Raw genomic sequence first — 19,666 nt, 5'->3', positions numbered from 1 at the left:
TAAACATCGAATTTCTCATTCCCAGTCATCAGTAAATGTCTGGTCATCATTCTTGGTGTCGGTAAACACCATTGTTTCGGTGTCTGTAAACATCGAGTATTTCCACCCAGTCATCGGTAAATGTCTGGTCATTTTTGATGTCGGTAAACATCATCTTTCGATGTCGGTAAACATCAAGTCTTTCTTTCAGTCATCGGTAAATGTCTGATAATTCCCAACTAGAAATCCCCAGTAGAGTCATCTGTAAATGTCCTATCTGGTTTCCAGTTGCAAATATTCGTATCTCCCCAATAAATTTCTCATTCCCAGTCATCGGTAAATGTCTGGTCGTTTCTCTGGATGTCGGTAAACATCATCTTTCGATGTCGGTAAACATCGTGTCCCACCCCAGTCATCGGTAAATGTCTGGTCATTTCTTTTGATGTCGGTAAACATCATCTTTCGATGTCGGTAAACATCGAGTCCCATCCTAGTCATCGGTAAATGTCTGGTCAACAAAATCAAAACCCCCAGAAGTCGTCGGTAAACGTCTTGTCTGGTATCACCACAAAGATTTTGTTCCTCCCCAAGCGGAGACGCCATCAGTAAATGGCCCAGTATTTCTTCGATATCGGTAAATGTCGAATTCCCAGTTACAGTAGCCATCGGTAAATGGCCAGTTTGAAGTTGACATCGGTAAATGTCAAGTTTCTTTGAAGCCACCATCGGTAAATGGTCTTGCTTCCTTTCAACATCGAATCTGTTTTCCCAGCAGCCATCGGTAAATGGTCTGGCTGAAGTTGATATCGGTAAATATCAAGTTCTAACCATCGGTAAATGGTTTTGCTTTTCAGAAGTTTGTTTTTCCCCAGCCGCCATCGGTAAATGTTCGTGCTGAAGCTGATATCTGTAAATGTCAAGTTTCCAGTTCTCCAACCATCGGTAAATGGTTTTGCTTTTCTGAAGCTGTCAATTGCAGTCGTCATCGGTAAATGACGTGTTTCTTTTGTATCACATCCAGTTGGTGCAAATTCTACGGTTCTTTGGTATTCAATCCCTGTCTACCCTGAAAGTCTGACAGCCGTTGCTATCATCCATTCGGGTTCCCAGCTGATTGAATAGGGGCAGCTGTAGCACCTCAAATTTGCACCTACCATTATGCATACATTTTCATATTAGGTCATAGCATATCATGATTCATTGCATAGCATTGCATCGTTCCCAGTTGCCTCAAGAGCAAGCAATCAAGAACCAGGTCAAACTAATCTCCTGATCAGTCAACCAAGCAAGCAAAGGAATTTCTCATTGAATCAAGGCCTTGGGATTTGTCCAACAAGTTCACATGACTTGGGGATCCATTTGAAGTGTTCAAGTCAAGGGTTGAAGGCTCAGAGGTCAGCAGTTCACACACAGACAGTCAAAAGTCAAAGAAAAGTCAACTGTCAGTCAAAGCAGTGGATGGTGGTCATTCTTGTGGAATTTGGGCACCATGGTCAATAATCAAGGGTTCATACAACTTGGGACATCACTTGAAGTCAAATTCTCAAGGAATTAGGGTTTGGAAGTCATCAGTCAATGCACAATCGAGCAGAAACCCTAAAAGTCAACTGTTGGTCAACCGTCCATTTAATCAGAGATTTGACGATTGGAATTGGTTTGTGAGAGTTCATTCATGTCCAAATAGTCATCATATATCATGCCAAACACCATCATGGAAGAATTTGAAGCCAGATCAGAAATTTCCCAAAACGGAAACTGGGCCTGTAACTGAAACTTGCCATAAATGGAAAGTTTTGATCCTCAAACTTACATTGTGATACAAGCCTCAAATGAATTTTTGCCCAACATGAAAGTTGAAGATCTTGTTCTCCCATTTCCAAAAAGTCCTAGAACTCTCAATTCCCATGTATGGTCGGCAAGTTATGATCGAATCGATTTTAGAAAATCTTGAACTTCAAAGGGCCATATCTCCCAAACCGTTTGGCCAAATTTGGTGGGGTTTTTTCCTACAAACCACATTTTTCATCCTCTTTCCAAAAATATAAATTTCATGACCTAAAACCTTACCAATCAAAATGGCATTTTTGAACCTAGCATGTGTAAAATTCAAGTTTGACCAAGGGTTGACTTTTTGAAATGTTGATTTCCAACCATTCCCACTATCCAAATATGTTTAGAAACCAGATTTTGAGCATGTGCAAAGTCAAATTCGTGCAAGTACTTGCACCCATCATGTAGCCATGCCTAGTTGCTTGAAAATGGGAAGAAAAGTACACTTTTCACCCACCATATCCCACATATCCATGAACCATGCTTTGGGCAATGACATAGCAGAGATATTGATCATTTTTCTGTCATGGGGAGAACCCTAGTAGCAGCCATCAGTTAGCAAAAAAACTCTTGTTCTCTCTTGCTCTCAAAAACTCATTTTCATCATTTTTCAAAATCTGTCAAAAACTCTCAAAGAACAGAGCCTTGCCTTGCTAGATTCATCATCTAAACAACATTGAGAGCCCATTTCAACCATCATTCCACAACTGGAAGGCCATTTCGCGGACTGTTTTTTGCAAAGCATCATCAATGGCAAAGTTTGGTTGAAGCCATACCAAGCTGTTCCGAACAAAGCTAACTTCATCATCCAACCTTAGGGAGCTTAAGGAACATCTGTTTCACTTTAACATGGCCAAATAACAACTGTTTCGACACTACTCTTCCGACTTGGTAAATTTCGACCTCTTTGTTTCTTTAAACCATGCTATGCTTATGATAGAGCTTGCTTTGCTGGTCATTCTGAGCTTTGAATCCATAAAAATGGTTAAGTATTTGTGGAGTTATGCTGTTTTAAAGTTTGATGTCCATTTATGTTTTCACATGATTCATCCATGATAACCCGATTTAGAATGAATGCTTGCTGTTTTGATGTTCTACATGTTTAGACGGTTCTATTGGTATATTGCTTGCATGATTTCGTGAAAATTCGTTCGGGTGTGTGTGTTGGGGTTGCTGTTCTGTCATCTTCTTCATGCTGAAATCGCGTACTCGCCTAGCGAGTAATCTGCTCGCCTAGCGAAGGCGAGGAAGATGATCGCTCGCCTAGCGAAGCTTCCAGCTCGCCTGGCGAATGTCTCCAGTTGAAACGCGCCGTTTCACAAGAGGCGCCAAATTCAAATATTTCATTAAACCATTTTCATTTTCAACATTTATCTCATTTTTGTCACACATCTTTGAAAAATCATATCTCCATCATGTTGGATCCAATTTTAATGGGATTTTTTGCATCATCTTCGTCATGATCTCTACTTTTTTATCATAATTTTTCCAGAATTTTTGTGGTCAATGGTTTTTGATTGGTATTAGGGTTTGTGACATGTGCTCATATTTTGTACACTTTGCCAAAGCATTTGTGAAATGGTGATACTTTATCCAATGGCTTCCAAATTTTTTGTGCCCAAACTAGACACACACATGGTGATTTTGGTGTAGAGTTTGTGAATTTATCATTGCTGGTTTGTGAGTTATGATTTTTTGAATAAGGGTGTGACAACTTGTGTCACACCAATGATGTGCAACTTCATGATTTTTGATACCATGCTTCTTGAACTCTGATTGACCCCAAATTTTGCATGAACTTACTCTTGTATGTCTAGTTGACTTGTGAATTTTCTTGGATTTATTTGAACAATTTTCCATTTGTTTGAGATTTTTCTTCCCTGCCTAGTCAAATGTTGACTTTGTGTGACACATGTTCCCATTTCATTTGTGAAATTCTCATACTTTATTAGATGGACATGAAATTTGATATGTGATAACTAGACATCTCAAACTTGGCATTGGTGTTAATCTCATTCATTTCTCATCTGTTTTCGATTTGATATGATTTTTTGAAGTTGACCCATGCTTGTTGACCTTCTTTGTGCATGCTTGAATTGGCTTTGACTTTCTGATTTTCATTGACTGCCTTCCACTTGTCCAAATGGGATGAAATTTGACATGCTTACCATGCTATGTGTTGGGTTTGATCATGATTTATTTGATGATTTTTGGAAAATGTTTAGATTGCTTTTTATGCAAGTCTTGCTGTTGACTTCTATGAGCTTCTGTTTGCCATGTTTTGACCTAAATGGTTCATGAAATGATGATGATGATTGATATGAGTGTGAATCCAATTGGTTGTGCTTCCTAATTGTTTGAACATGATTGTGGATACTTGCCCCTTGCTGTTTGGACTTCCTCATTCATTTTTGACCCTAGGCTAGCCCTAGTGGTCCTGCTACTCACCTTTGAGTTTGTGATTTCAGGTTGACCATCAAATGGCCATTAAGACCAATTCTTTTGATTGAGCTTACTCAAGTATCATTGCCTAACCTCTTTGTTTTGTAGGTGGCTTGGCTCACATGCCATAGGCCTTGTGCCTTGCACATCCATGTGCCTCTAATGGACTGTCGGTTTCTGTTTCTATTTGTTTTGTTTGAAGTTGCATACTAACATCTGCTTGATTGTTTCAGGTGCTTTAGTTGCTTAGTTCCTTGTGAACTTTTTGCTTTGCTTTGCTTGTATAAGCAATTTGCATTGAGGTATGTCTCTTTTACTTCATGTAGTCTGGAAGACCTGGCCTGTTACTTGGCCAGGCAACTGTCTGAAGTCCTCCTTAAGAGGCAATGTTTGTGATTGTTTACTTTTGTCCTTGCATAGAGTCAAAGTCCTCCTAAGTGAAGAGGCAATTGGTGGAAGGTAGGGATATGCAATCTATCCCCCACTATTCAGTGTGTCATCTGCTTTGCTCACACCACTGTGTTGATGCATTGCAGATACAAACCCAAGATCTTGTACAACTGTACAGTTGAGTCAGTTTTAATGTGTAGAAGGGTTCCCACTTTCTGAACCCACACATTCTTGTCTTGAGCTCTCCCAGGCCAGGGATAAGAGCTGTGAGGTCTAATCCTCACTTCATCCTTTCATCTGCTTCACCTTAGCCCCTCAATGGCAAGGTTAAGAGCAACATTCACCCCATTCCAGAGGTTTGTTTGTTGAGGTTGATATGACCCCTTGACTAAAACCTAACCCTTGTTTGAGCCACTTGTTTGTGTATAGCGTGTGTTATCTGTGCTTGTAGGATAGTTTGACTTGCTTCCTGTGCAAGTTAGGATAGTTTGACTTGCTTCCTGTGCAAGTTAGGATAGTTTGACTTGCTTCCTGTGCAAGTTAGGATTAGTTTAGACTTGCTTCCTGTGCAAGTTAGGTTTTGCTTGGCTTGCTTCCTGTGCAAGTTAAGTGTGTGTGTGGCTTGCTTCCTGTGTGAGCCATACTTAGGATAGGTTGGCCCTTGTGCCATTTAGCTAGAAACCATAACTTAGGGTTGATTTGCATGATAACATCTAGGCTCGAGTCGTAGTCTCCCTAGTTGTGTCTCCCTCTGTTATCTGGTTAGGCTACTCCTTTTTCCCTGCGTAGGGGAACTACATCGCCCTGATCTTCATACCAGATGAAGTATGTAGGCAGGAGATTGAGCTGATCTCTCCGGGCGCCTTTCCCTTTTCTTTTGTGTGTGTTGTTTGATCTTTGCTAGGCTCGAGTCCCCGTACTCCTTAGCATTTGCTGTCTGTTTGTGTGCGTTTGACAGTTATAGGCTGAGTCCCCGACTCCCTATCTATCTGTTGTGTTGTTTAGGTTCGGATGTCAATGTAAGTCCAGTGATTGGCATTTGGGCTCCACGTTGGCCTCTTTGCGTGTGTTTAGGTTCGGATGCTGACATAAGTCCAGTGATTGGCAGTCGGGCTCCACGTTTGCCTGTGTCTTGTTTTGTTTGTGTGCGTGTCAGCTGAGCTACGAATGCTCTGATTCTTCTCTCGTCCGAGAAGATATGTATGCATAGGATACGATATCCTAGCGAGCATGTGTCGTTTCCCCAGTCCGAACTACTTTGACTCTGATGTCTATGCCTGATAGACTAAGTAGGCCCAGGATGCGACATCCTGCCGAGTTCAGTTTCAGTCAGTCTCTTGCGTTTCCTTTCAGCCAGTGTGTGTAGATGTTTATGAACAGCGTTTTAGCAACCAATTTCCTTTCTAGTGTGCGTGGATCCCGTAGAGTACTACGGATGCGTAGGGGTGCTAATACCTTCCCTTCGCATAACCGACTCCCGAACCCATACCCTTTGGTCGCGAGACCATGTTCTTTTCCAGGTTTACTCTGAGCGTTTCCTTTCCCTCTTTTGGGATAAATAACGCACGGTGGCGGCTCTGTTGTTTCTTTCTTTTCCCGCCGGTTTTTCGCGCGATGCGACAACGTCTAGTTGCTTATTCCCCGCAAATCATTTGGTAATACCATATGATTCCCCTCAGAGTTTCCTCCTCTCCGTTGGTGTCGATAAACGTCGAGTTTTTCCTATGCGTCCTATGACGTCTAGTTGTACCTTTCCCCAAGTGGATCTACCTCCCCGTTGGTTTCGATAAACGTTGTGTTTTTCTCATTCGTCCACGAACGTCTGATTGTATACCCTAGTCCCAGTCATTCATTAATGTCTGGTTGATTTCCCAACCAGAATTCCCAGTAGACGTCCTATTCGGTTTCCGGTTGTGGTGCCTTTCCCTCGTGAAGTGGCTTTCTCCTTCTCCCTTTCGTCCTATGACGTCTGGTTGAGTCTCCCTTTCGTCCTATGACGTCTGGCTGAGTTTCCTCCTTCTCCGTTGGTGTCGATAAACGTTGAGTCTCCCTTTCGTCCTATGACGTCTGGCTGAGTTTCCTCCTTCTCCGTTGGTGTCGATAAACGTTGAGTCTCCCTTTCGTCCTATGACGTCTGGTTGAGTTTTCTCCTTCTCCGTTGGTGTCGATAAACGTTGAGTCTCCCTTTCGTCCTATGACGTCTGGCTGAGTTTTCTCCTTCTCCGTTGGTGTCGATAAACGTTGAGCCTCCCTTTCGTCCTATGACGTCTGGTTGAGTTTTCTCCTTCTCCGTTGGTGTCGATAAACGTTGAGTTTTTCTCATTACGTCCGCTGACGTATGGTTGTATCTCTCTTTCCGTTCATTCATTAATGATTGGTTACCTCTCCGTTGGTCTTGGTAAACGTTGAGTTTTTCCCATTACGTCCGCTGACGTATGGTTGTATCCTTTCCTGGTCATCCCCAGTAGAGTTGACGTACCTCTCCGTTGGTCTTGGTAAACGTTGAGTTTTTCCTAGTTGTCCGTTGGCATCTAGTTGAGATGATTTCTGATCCCGTTCGTCGTGTGTCGATGTCTGGATGTGATTGTACCTCTGAGGAGAAAGAAGACAAAAAAATTCCCGGCAGTGTGCAAATTTCTACGGTTCTTGGTATTCAATCCCTGTTTACCCTGAAAGTCTGACAGTCGTTGCTCTCATCCATTCGGGTTCCCAGTTGATTGAATAGGGGCAACTGTAGCACCTCAAATTTGCACCCTACCCATTTGTACATTCATTTCATTTTTTTAGGTCATTAACATCACATTAACATTGCCTTAGCATTGCATAGCATATTGCATTTCATCAGGCAAGACTGATCAGAAGAAGTCATCTGAGACCCATAAAAGTCAACTGTAAGTCAATTGAGGGCTAGGAGGTAGAGAGATGGTTTGAGACGCTTCCTGCATGTCACAAAGAAGGTCATTCGTCATTACAAATACTTATCTTGAAGAAGAAATCCTTTCGTTCTTTTCTCGAATCAATCTTGGGAATTCAAGTTGAGTTGGATGCTCCGAGTTGATTACTGAAAAGTTGATTTGGTCGTGGGAATTTAATCGTGGTTGCATTGAGCCCATTCATTTCTTTTGTTAACCCCATATTTTTAGCCCATTAACCATTTTTTCAAATAATTCCATTCCATTATCCGAGTCATAATCCATAATCCATTTAGTTTAATTTCAATACAATCCGATTTGACCATGATCCATTTTAATACCCACCAAGTCCTTTTTCAGTTTTATATCCATTTAAACCATTTCATAGTCTTAACCAATTATCCAACATTGTTCCAATTCATTTTAAGAGTCATTCATTTCAAATTCAGTTCACCCAAGGTCATACAAGGATCACTTCTATACGTAAACCGTTCATTTCATTCATGTGACTCCAATTGCCATTATACGTTCATCACAAATGTCCAAGCATTGAGAAAATTATAAAAAAAAAATATATGGAAGTTTGACCACATGTTGACTTTGGTCAACAATTGACTTTTTGGTCAAAGTTGACCAAAGTCAACCCAATCCCTAAACTCCTAAAATCCTAAATACCCATGAATCCTATTCCTAAGCTCTAAAAATTCCTACTTGGTCGTTGACATGTGCCATTAATGCTCCAAAAGGCCAAACTTGGTGTCATCCGTGTTGCATGCCTTACCCATACTCCCTCACGTGGATGCTCTAGCCAAATGAGGCATGCTCTTGAAACTAACCAAGCAAGGTTAGTATGCCCACACGTGCTGCAGAGCTAATGACCATATGCTATAAAAGAAGCATTGGCCAAGTCAGGAACAAATGATTCCCATGACCGCACCTACACCTGTTGCTGATCATGAACCAAGCCATGTGCTTCAATGGACAAAGTTTCCTGCTAAAGACAATAGTGCAGTCCGTTAACACATAAATCCAGTCATAATATTTCACAAACCTGGCAAATCAATGCTGCAGAATCTAAGCCAGGACAGTGATCTCACTTACTATGCAGAATCAGGTGAATCCAACAGTTGTCACCTTGTTGAACGAGCTATCATCATACCTAGCAAAACAGTGAACCACGATTCGATCACAAGGAAGAATTAGAATTGGACCATGGCCATGATACAAGAAACCGACATGACCTGATGTTGAGCTCATTCATGGAGTGTTCCACGAGTAGACTTGGAACCGAACAGCGGGGGTATCTCATTTACCATGTCCAACCTGTCATGAAGTATTGCAGAATTTTGCAACACTTTGTTGCAATTTATTCTACGAATTAAACTTTGAATGGACATGCATCATGAACAACCTGCGTTTACAACAGCACCAACACCTAACAGCAACATTTATACCTTCATGTCAAGGTTAGCAAGCACGTGACAGCTGAGTTTCCTGCTGCAGCAAGAGCAATAGGTGGTTGTGCAGTATATGTTAGTGATAAGCCAGGAAATCATGATTTTAAAATCCTGAGGAAACTAGTACTGCCTAATGGATCAGTCTTGAGAGCAAAATAACAGGTCCAATGTACACATACCAGAAGCTAGTGCATTCAAAAATGTCATGCTTCAAGGGTGAACTACAGTGCAGACCCTGAGACAATGATCATGTCCTGCAAAAAAAAAAATCAAACTGGTGATTATTCAAGCCACAGTCTAAATCGGTTTGGTTCAATAATAGTTATCCACAGTTGAGATTGAAGGAAAATAGATTAGAAATGTGAACTTGAGGTGAATCTCACGTGACTTAATTCTTAATTCAAGACTTACCTTCATTTAAGTGCCAGCTGGACGAAAGAGATTGAGCTACACAAATCTCCCATTTGCCCCTTAGATCCTGATATATAAGCTGCAATCATTGCCAATCATTGGTTTCAGAAAATTTTCCCTCTCATTCCAAAATCGTTTTCGCCCTCAATCCTTCAACCTCTAACAAACTTTTCCAGCTTCTTCTTCAACCTCTAACAAACTTTTCCAGATTCTTCTTCAACCTGTAACAAACCTTCAACCATACTCATAATCACAATCCAGCCTCTTCTTCAACCTTCATCAATCTTCCACCACATTCTTCAATCCTTTAACCTGCTACCTTCTTCAACCTCAATTTCTTCAACCAAAACTGTAACCGTAATCCTCACCTGCCACCTAATCCGAATCCTCTATCCACCTTTGAACTCCATAACCACCCTGTTCCAACGGCATCTAACAGACTCATGTCAGAGCTCATGACAAAAAAATAGAGAGAAAGAGCTGAGAAAGAAGGAGAAGCTGATCAAGAAAGGGATAATCGAAATAGGAACCAAGTTCTCACAGGTGCCATCCTCAACAAACCACAACCTGCAAGTACGAGTTCAACAAAGAAGAATTCGTAACAGAGGCATAGAAGAGGACGAAAAATCAATCAAGAATCCGGCGAAAGATCCGATACCTGCACCGTACGGAAAGCTTTCAATCCACCTTCGATGTCGCTTCTACCTTCGCTTATTCATACCATAGCAGATCGAGTCGTATTTGCGATGTGAACTTGTGAATCCGAAATTGATAAAGGAAGTGAATCGCATTCTCCATTCCGAATCGAACAACACCGACGCAAAACCCTCTCAAAAGAGCTCAAGAAGAAGGATCGAGCGAAAATCTGAGCAGAGATACGCGATACCTGTTTGTGAATTGTCCGATTCAACATCCACATTTGGATTTATCGTTTAAACGGGTGAAGCAAGAAGGTAGCTCCGACGATGGCTTTGAGCTGCGAATTGGTGTTGCTTCGTTTGATGCACCACGATGTGGAGAATGGAAAGCCTTGCATGTCCATAGACGGAGATATCGTCGTTGTTTCAGCACTGAGGTTTGGGATTCCCTGTGTCGTCCTTGTTCCGCCGTTTTCACCGCCGTTCGTCGCCGATTCCACCGTCGGCACGCTGAACCTTTTGCATGTGAGGATAATTGGTATCGGTATCCCTCTCCAGAGTATCACGCGTGGACGGTGGGCCTCTAGGCCTGTTCATTTCCCCCTTGAAGCCTCCACCGCCGGAAGCTTCGGAGCTCGAAGAACATCATCGCTCACACGCTTCCAATTCACTCCAACATTGCGAGAAGAGGGAGAGAGGCGCTCAGAAGTTGTGCTCGCGTTCGTCATCATCGTCGCCACCTCCGTCGTCGCCCTTGACAGGTAGTTCTGAATCCTTGTGCTGACACTTTGACTCCTTTGACGTGATGGTACGTTGGATTGTAGAAGATGTTAGTTGACACCGTTGTGTAATCGATTGTGAACTTCTGGTAGAATCTCCATATGAGAACCGAGAGTGTTTCTGCTGGTGAATAAGCGCGTCTGAATAAGCGCTTTTCTGTTTATTTGTCATTTTTGTTATTTGGTTTCAATAGATACAGTGTAGTGATGGTTATGGATCAAGCAACGTTGCCAGGCCTTTTCCTATCCGTACCCCCTCCAATTGGGTCTGTTGAACCCAAGGCCCATTCTGGAAGTTTAGGTGATTAATTAGTGAAATTGATTAGATTAGCTTAATTTTAGGATTAGGAGTTACTTAGAAGATATTAGGAAGCTGATTAGAAATTTTAGCTGATGATTAGAAATATTATTAGAAGTTAATTCTAGAATTTTATCATTTCAATTATTTGTCAAATTAGAATTAGAATTTGTTGATTTAGCATAATGTTTAGAATAGTCTAATAGTTTTTTAGAAATAAGTAGGTGTGATTAGTAGGTTACTCGTTTAGTTGCTGTTAATAATTAGAAAAGGTTAATTAGGGTATTAGCTTAGAATTTTAGAAACAATTAGAAATATTATTAGAATTAGATAATCTCTTGGATTTTTTTAATATTAAATCTAGTTTAGATTTTAATTGGTTTTAGTTAGGAATTTCATGAATAGAAATTTTAGTTCAATATTACTCCCTAATTGTGAAATGACTATTCTACCCCTAGGCTTAGAGATAATTCGATCTTGCATGCTCCCTTAATTTTAGGACATGTCATCTCTTGATTAAATGAGTTTCATGTGGAGTATCAGCTTCTGTTCTGGATTTTTTCCCTCTGTTGACCCTAGGCTTCGACCTAGTGGTTTGGACTTATCATTTGAATTGTGATTTCAGGTTCAAGAATGCATCTACATGAGTGATGATGCTCCTTCATTTGAGCTTAACCATTTGTTGTTGTTGGCTAACAATTGTGTGTTTTGTAGGCCTTAATGGGGGATTCCCTTGTGTTCATGGATCGCTCATTGTTGTCTGATTGGATTTGTCTGTTTGTGTGATATTGACTGTTGATTGTTTGTTTGAATTGTGTACTGACTGGTTAGCTATTTACACAGGTACATTAAGTTGCTAATATTGCTTTGCTTGCTAAGCAATTTGCACCGAGGTATGACGTTTCTGACTTCATGTAGTCTGGAGACCCGGCTGTTACCGGGCCGGGCAAACTGTCTGAAGTCCTCCTTAAGAGGCAATGCTTGTGTATGTTTATATTTGTCCCAAGCAGGGAAAGTCCTCATTTGAGGCAATTGGTGGAAGGTAGGGATAAGCAATCTATCCCCCACTATTCTGTGAGTCTTCTCCTTGCTCCCATTACATGGTTGTAGCATTGAGATCCAAGCCCAAGATCTTGTACATTGTACAGTCGAGTCTATGTCCTGAGCGTAGAAGGGTCCCCCCATTCTGGACCCACGCTCCCTTGTCTGATGCTCTCTCTGACTTGAGATAGAAGCAATGAGGCACACCCCTCATCACCTTTCATCTAGCTTCACCTTAGCCCCTCAATGGCAAGGTTAAGAGCTAACCTGACCCCGATACAGAGGCTTGTTTGTTGAGGTTGATATGACCCCTCGACTAAAGCCTAATCCTGATGTTTGAGCCCCTTGTTGGTGTGTTTATTTCATGTTGTATATGTTTGTGTGGTGTGATTGTATCCCCTAGGTTTGCTAGACTCCGCGTAGTCTCGTTTGCATGACAATTAAGGTAGCACGGTTCCTTCGTATAGGACTTCCTTTCTTGCTTGAGCTTTCCTAAAACACAAACAAACAATATCCCCTCTTAAGGATACGTCAACTCCTTCTACTACAGGTGAGTAAGTCTCCAAAGGTCGAGCATCCGGTAGATTGCGTAGTGACGTCGTCCACTTAAAAAACACAAACCAACAGGAATAGTTTAGCCGAACTACGGCAACTCTGATTCTCATGTCCAGATGAGATACGTAGGCACGAGATGCGATGTCTTGTCGAGTTTGACTAACAACTAACACTAATTCCTTTCTCTCGCCCTCGTTGCGATTGAGACCTCCCCTTTCTCTTGCCCTAGTTGCAATCGAGACCCTTTTTCTCCTTGCGTGTGTAGGAGATGGATGTAAGCCCAGCGATTGGCATTCCACATCCTGTGTCTTGTTGTGTGCTTGGAAGCTGATGTAAGTCCATCGAGTGGCATTCGGGTTCCAGTGTTGGTGTGTGTTTTGGTTCGGATGCTGATGTAAGTCCAGTGATTGGCATTCAGGCTCCATGTTTGCCTTCTTGTGTGTGTTTTGGTTCGGATGCTGATGTAAGTCCAGTGATTGGCATTCAGGCTCCACGTTTGCCTTTGCCTGTGTTTGTTTGTGTGCGTGTTAGCCGAGCTACGAATGCTCTGATTCTCCTTCGTCCAAAGGAGATACGTATGCATAGGATGCAACATCCTAGCGAGCATGCTTTTCCCCAGTCCGAACTACTTAGACTCTGATGTCTATGCTTGATAGACTAAGTAGGCCCAGGATGCGATATCCTGCCGAGTCAGCCTTGTTTGTTTCCTGTGTCTCTTTTCAGCCAGTGTGTGTGAGTTTGAGCAGTGTTTTTAGCAACCATTTTTCCTTCCTATTGTGCGTGGATCCCGTCGAGTACGACGGATGCGTAGGGGTGCTAATACCTTCCCTTCGCATAACCGACTCCCGATCCCATTCTCTTTGGTCGCGAGACCACGTCTTTTCCAGGTTTACTCTGAGCGTTTCCTTTCCCTCTTTTGGGATAAATAACGCACGGTGGCGGCTCTGTTGTTCTTGTTTTCCCGCCGGTTTTTCGCGTAATGCGACATTGGGTAGCAGTGATGTGTTGCTAGATACCGCTCACTGTTTATTATATTAAATACGATATTTATTATAATTGTCAATGCCGCGAAAACCTACAGGCTCACACACAAAAGGACGGATTGATGAGAGATAGAGTAACTAAGGAACACCGTAAGGTACGGTGCCCTTAAGTGAATAGTAGAACATCGTAAGGTACGGTGTACTTAAGTAGAATACGAAATATGATAAGGTATCATGCGCTTAAGTGATTTTGGCATATTATAGATATGGGCCACATACACTTAAGTGGGATTTGTAACTCGTAGCCCACACAAGTGGTTCTATAAATAGAACCCTTGTGCAGAAGCATTTGGGAAGTTGCAATTTTGTTTCTCTCTCTCTCTCTCTCTCTCTCTCTCACACACACACACACACACACTCTCTCTCTCTCTCTAACACACACACATACACACACACACACACACACTCAAAGCCTTCATTCGTAGCAGCTGGCACTGAGATTGAAGGAATCCATTTGTGTGGACTGAGTAGAGGCGTTGTCATCGTTCAACGTTCGTGGTCGCTCCGTAGATCTGCATCAAAGGTTACAATCGCCACAAGAGGTAACGATTCTATCACTGATCATGCCCATTCATAAGGATCACTAAAGGAGAAATTTTAAATTCCGCTGCATTTTGGATCGCTCTTCTCCTTCATTAAATACTCATCCCAGAGGCATTAAAACCCATTGTAAATATTGTATGCATTGTTTACATGCACCGAGGTCACAAAAAAACAGTGGCAAGGCAGTGGAACGTATAAAACATTCACACTTGAGCTTAATACTCACACACCTAAAAGAATTAAAGTTCCCACACATTTTTCTCTTCAACTCCATAAGCAATTACATGTATGTTATGGAATACACCTTCTTTGCATATAAGCATGTACATTAATATGTGTTTACATTAATATGTGTTTCCATCATTTTCATGTTCGTAGTCCTAAAACTATTGATGCATGTCATTATCACTATAATTTTCTAAGAAACATGCCATGCAAATGTGTTGGGAAGGTTATAACATGTTCATGCATGTCTTTGTTAAAGAGGAAAAGTTGTGGAAATAAGGAAATTGGTGATCTTAAAAATCTTTAGTGAGTTTTAAGGTTTTTTGTGCTATAAAACATCAAAAAGTAGCCTTTAACAATTGATTCATTATGTTATTTTTTAAGTGTTAAAAATTAAGGTTTTGTTTTATTTTTGTTAAAATCATGATATAACTAAGTTTTCATTCTTGCACGGAACAAAAAGAATGAAACCTCATGTATACAATGTAGATATATAACACAAAAATTCAATGTATATGTTGTTAAATGAATGTTGTAGATGAATCCAAAGAAATTAATCAATGGTATGAAAAGGAAATTAGGAATCGAATCACGATGAATAACTTATGACTGTAACAAGTTCAAGATCCTTGAACATGAATAAGTCAACAACCAATTAATTCACTAGACAATTGATTGTGGGAAGAAAATTACAATTATAAGACTCGTGTAAATATTCTAGCTTTGTGCAAGAGCTTGACAACATATGGTGGAATGTGCTGTCAGACCCTCTAGAAGAAATCAATTTTCATATTATAAAATAGTTCTATGAAAATGCTAATTCTCAGATGATGATGCCATGATATCAAGGGTTTCTTGTGTAAGGGTTTGACAAGTCCCATACAATAGAGAAACCATACATGAATACTTAGAAGATACTTTCATGGAAAATCTCGATGAGGTGGACTCTTTCTCAAGGGCGTTTGTGAGAAATAATTGGGACTATGATAGGACACAGTTGATATCTGGATTGGATTTGTAACCTATGAAGTAAGAAGAACTACCAGACCTATCCAATTCAAAATATCCAAACTCACCATGGAAGCTCAAATATGGTTAAATTTTATCTTATCTAATGTCACTCATAAACTTAATACCTCTTCAGTAACCCTACAGTCGGCCTAACTTATTTGGTATATTTTAACCAAACAAGAGATATACGGATCCAAAATCATCTCAATAAGATTTAGGTCATTGTGCATTCAATTTCAAATTCTCTTTTAACCTTCCCATGGTTAATCACTATACTTTATAGAACATTTGAATTATATCTCCTAGAGTACCACCACCGCTTCCTTGATACAAAAATGGACAAAGATTATGTTCACCGCTATTGTAAGGCAAGAAACCATAGAGAACAAAGTTGTCCAACCATTCCACTTACAACACCTGAATAACACAGACAATAACCTTTAAGCTTGGATGTTGTGAATCATAATTTGCATACCTACTTTACTTATACATTGGATATTAGTGATGCATATCACATGGGTTTTATTTCTATTTATGATTATATGAGTAGATTGGTACTGTGATTTCAAGAATCGGGTTCTTCTTATGATCATCTACCTATACGGAAATATTTTATATGACATCTATAGTGGCTTGTGGATAGGCCATTTTATCCAGAAAATAGGAGAGATGAGGCAAGAGGAAGTGGAAAAGGCAATGGCAAATGTGAGGATGAAGAGGAAAGTGAAAAGGAAAAGGGAAAAGAATGGTTCGAGGAATAAGAAAAAGATGATGATGACTGAGCTGTTGGCACATTGTGTCTCCACCATTTTGAAATTTATTTAGTGCTTTTTAGTTAATTTTATTTGTGTGTTGAACAACTTGCATTTTTATGTGTATTACTAACAAGTTCCATGAACAAAGTGGAATTTGGATATGTTGGTTATTTTGTACTAAGTACATGAGCATGTCCAAATTCCCAAAACATTTAAGTATCCTTAAGACCTCATATATGAATGAATGAATGTGATTTTATGAATGTGTGTGAAATTTGAACAAAGAATAACATGTACCACTGAAGGAGGAAGACAACCCGCTAAGCGAGTTGTGTGGTCCGCTAAGCGAGTTTTGCTGCACTAAACTCTTACCCATATTCAATCAGCTTAGAGAGTTTTGATGCTTCTTTGGTAGACCAGCCCAGTTTTGATGACCTGAAGACAAACAAAACTTCTCTACAAAGGGCGGAATGTAATGGAGATAAAAATAAGCATACACGCCAAAATACTTGTGATTTTAAATGCTTTATTTAAGTAATTGTTCAAAAAAATTGAAATTTTGAAATTTTCTTTCGAAGTTGTTTGTCTATATATGGTTCAAGTAAAAAGGCCAAATGGATATGAATCAAAGCTTAGGATAAGGAGAAAATCAATAATGATAACATGATAAAAGGTTTATTCTTTTAAATGCTTCATTCACGATTAATATTACGATTATCTTAAATTAATAGCATGGTCATGAATTAGTTGCTTAATTCAAAGTTTTAATTTATCACTTGTTTTGTGAAAATATGTCAATGTATGTCAAGAGTCATAAGCCTAAATCAAGTGAGATGAGTACATATCTCATGTTTTAAATAAATGAATTAGAGTAGACATGCATTCTAACTATGATAATCTTACATCATTCTTACTATTACTTGATATATATGATGTTATGGATATGATCAAGGCATTGGATGTTTATTGAGTGAAAAACTACTATACCAACACTAGAGGCAAATATTCATTGTTGGTAAAAGATGGAATAACCTAAAAGAGAAATGGGCAAAGGCAAAGGGAAGGAAGAAGCAAAAGAGTTCCAACAAGTCATTGTCAAACTGGAAGACGTTTGGGAAATGATTAAAGTTGACATTAGGAGATCAAAGAGTCGAGAAGAAATAAATAGCCAAACTGAGATATTTCAAAGAAGCCAGCCAACAAAACTATCATTAGACTCAGATGCGCTTTAATCGGTTGTTATCCTTGTTAAGACGATCTCAAAAATTGTTGGTGGATGTTCATATGAATGTCCTCGAGTGTAAGAGTCTCCATTGTTTCATTCTCTCTTGTTGAGGCGTTGTTGAGGCGTGGTTGAGGTAGGCACCTCATAATATAGATATGTGTCTCGCTATTTGGCATATGTTAGGTAGCCCGAAGTGTGAACAATCCTATTGGATTATTTGAAACATATTTTGAGTTGAGATGTTTAAGACTCATATCATTACATTTATTAGTTAAGATGTTTTGAGTTTATTCGTATATCGATTCTTTTTAATTATGCAACGTTTAATTTGTGTTACTTTCATTGCATTTTACTAATTTAACTGAATTAATATCTTTTTAAATAAAAAATAAAGATAAAATTCTCTAAAACTATTAATGATACTAGATTTGAAAAACAAAATTCTATAGAAGAGTGCTAACATGACCATCTCTAACAAACACCCTCCTCCCAACACACTTTAATCACTTAAAATTCAAATGAGTCTTATAAGAGAATGTCTTGGAAACAAAATTTAGTAGAATCTATTTTAATTTCAGTTAATAAGAGAATATCTTGGAAACAAAATATTTGAGTGCCTGAACCGTATACATAGAAAATGTAAAGATTATTTGCTGTTAATTTTTTACCTGGCAAAATATACAATAGAAAATGTAACAAACCCCATATTCTTTACCCAAATCCTTCCAAAAGCAACTTCACTTAATAGCCACGACCTGTCTCTATCACCATGTGAAATCATTGTTGCTCTTTCACCTTCTTCTACACCACACACTAAACCACAATTTAAACTTGGATTTCTTAGTTGTACATTCACATGAACACCCTACAAATACTATATAGTTCTAAATTAAGAACTTGCAACACCCTACAAATACTATATAGTTCTAAATTAAGAACCGCAAGTGTACTTGCAACTGCTATAATGGAAAAGAAAGAAGAAAAAACAAGTATTTTTGAAAATCAATAGTGGTCGTACTTTTGCCAACATAATAACATAATAATGCATCTCTTCAATATATAGATCCTAGACATCTGTTCCTTAGCCTTGTCAAGGAACCTCTTCTTCAAGCTTGAATGTTCAGCACAATGAGTTGGTTGTGTGGAAGTTGAAAGGGTAGAAGTACAGTGATCCATGTTTTGTGGTGAGTGTACTTATTAATTTAATTGTAGAAGTGGGTACGAGAGTCTATGAAGGCAAGTAAAAAGGGTAGGTAGACACTAGACAAACATAAATCTGGAACATGAAATTTGAAGTTCAAAGTATTGGTTTAGGACATGTATGTGTCACTATGTGTGTGTGATAAGAAGAATTAATTGTGTGACTATGATGTGAGCTGAGAAGAGGAACAATGTCATCAATGTGAGGAGTAAATTGTTTATGGGCCAATGAACTCGTTGTCCTATTACTAGCTACGACGAAGAAAGGAGAAACATCCAATATGGCCCTCCAAGTGGGTTCAGGAATGGGCCACAAGAATTAAAATATGTGGTGGATTGTAATTGAAGCAATCTATTTGTAAGGGATAAAGTATAAAAAAGATTTCTTATCCACCATGCAAAAATATATAAATGTTTTAAGAATTTAGAGATGCATTTTTTATCGCATCAAAAGGTCAGTTAATATTAAAATATTTTAGAAATTCATCTCTGAAATATTTTTCTCAAAACCATTCTTCAAATTATCTCAAATTTTTCTCTGCACCAACTGAAAACTCAATCATCAAGGTTTAACGGAACTTCAAGCATCATGTCTAACATCAGAAACAACATCTAAAACATCAATTTCTTGTAAGTTTTTTGAATTTTTGATATCTTTTTGAGTTTTTTGTGTAAATGAGTAGAAATCAATTATTAGAGTTAGAAATGAGTAGAAATAGCATTTAAGATAGTTTAGACATAGTGTATTAGATGTTTGTTGGCTGAAAATGATGATCAAAACAAGTTTTTTTGTGACTGCATGGGGTACATTGACACCATCGACGCAACTTCTGAGTTGCAGGAAATTCCGGAGATACATCTCTGAAATTTCTTGCAGTATTTTTTTTACTTTCTTGCTTGTGTGTTGTTTACCTGCACTGATGATCTGCTTT

At 39.4% G+C, this 19,666-nt stretch overlaps 1 long non-coding RNA gene across 1 annotated transcript; it reads right to left on the bottom strand.

The window, feature by feature from the left end:
* Positions 1–18,165: 18,165 nt before the first annotated feature.
* LOC127115847 (uncharacterized) lies at positions 18,166–19,010 on the bottom strand. The gene is made up of 2 exons (XR_007800899.1): positions 18,553–19,010; positions 18,166–18,347 (listed from the first exon to the last, which is right to left on the bottom strand). It is a non-coding gene; the product is annotated as an uncharacterized LOC127115847 (long non-coding RNA).
* Positions 19,011–19,666: the final 656 nt, after the last annotated feature.

This window comes from Lathyrus oleraceus, chromosome 1 (assembly GCF_024323335.1).
Source record: "Lathyrus oleraceus cultivar Zhongwan6 chromosome 1, CAAS_Psat_ZW6_1.0, whole genome shotgun sequence".
In the NCBI taxonomy this organism is placed as follows: domain Eukaryota; kingdom Viridiplantae; phylum Streptophyta; class Magnoliopsida; order Fabales; family Fabaceae; genus Lathyrus; species Lathyrus oleraceus.
The sequence above is the reverse complement of the archived record's forward strand: the minus strand, read 5'-3'. Positions and strand labels throughout refer to the sequence as shown.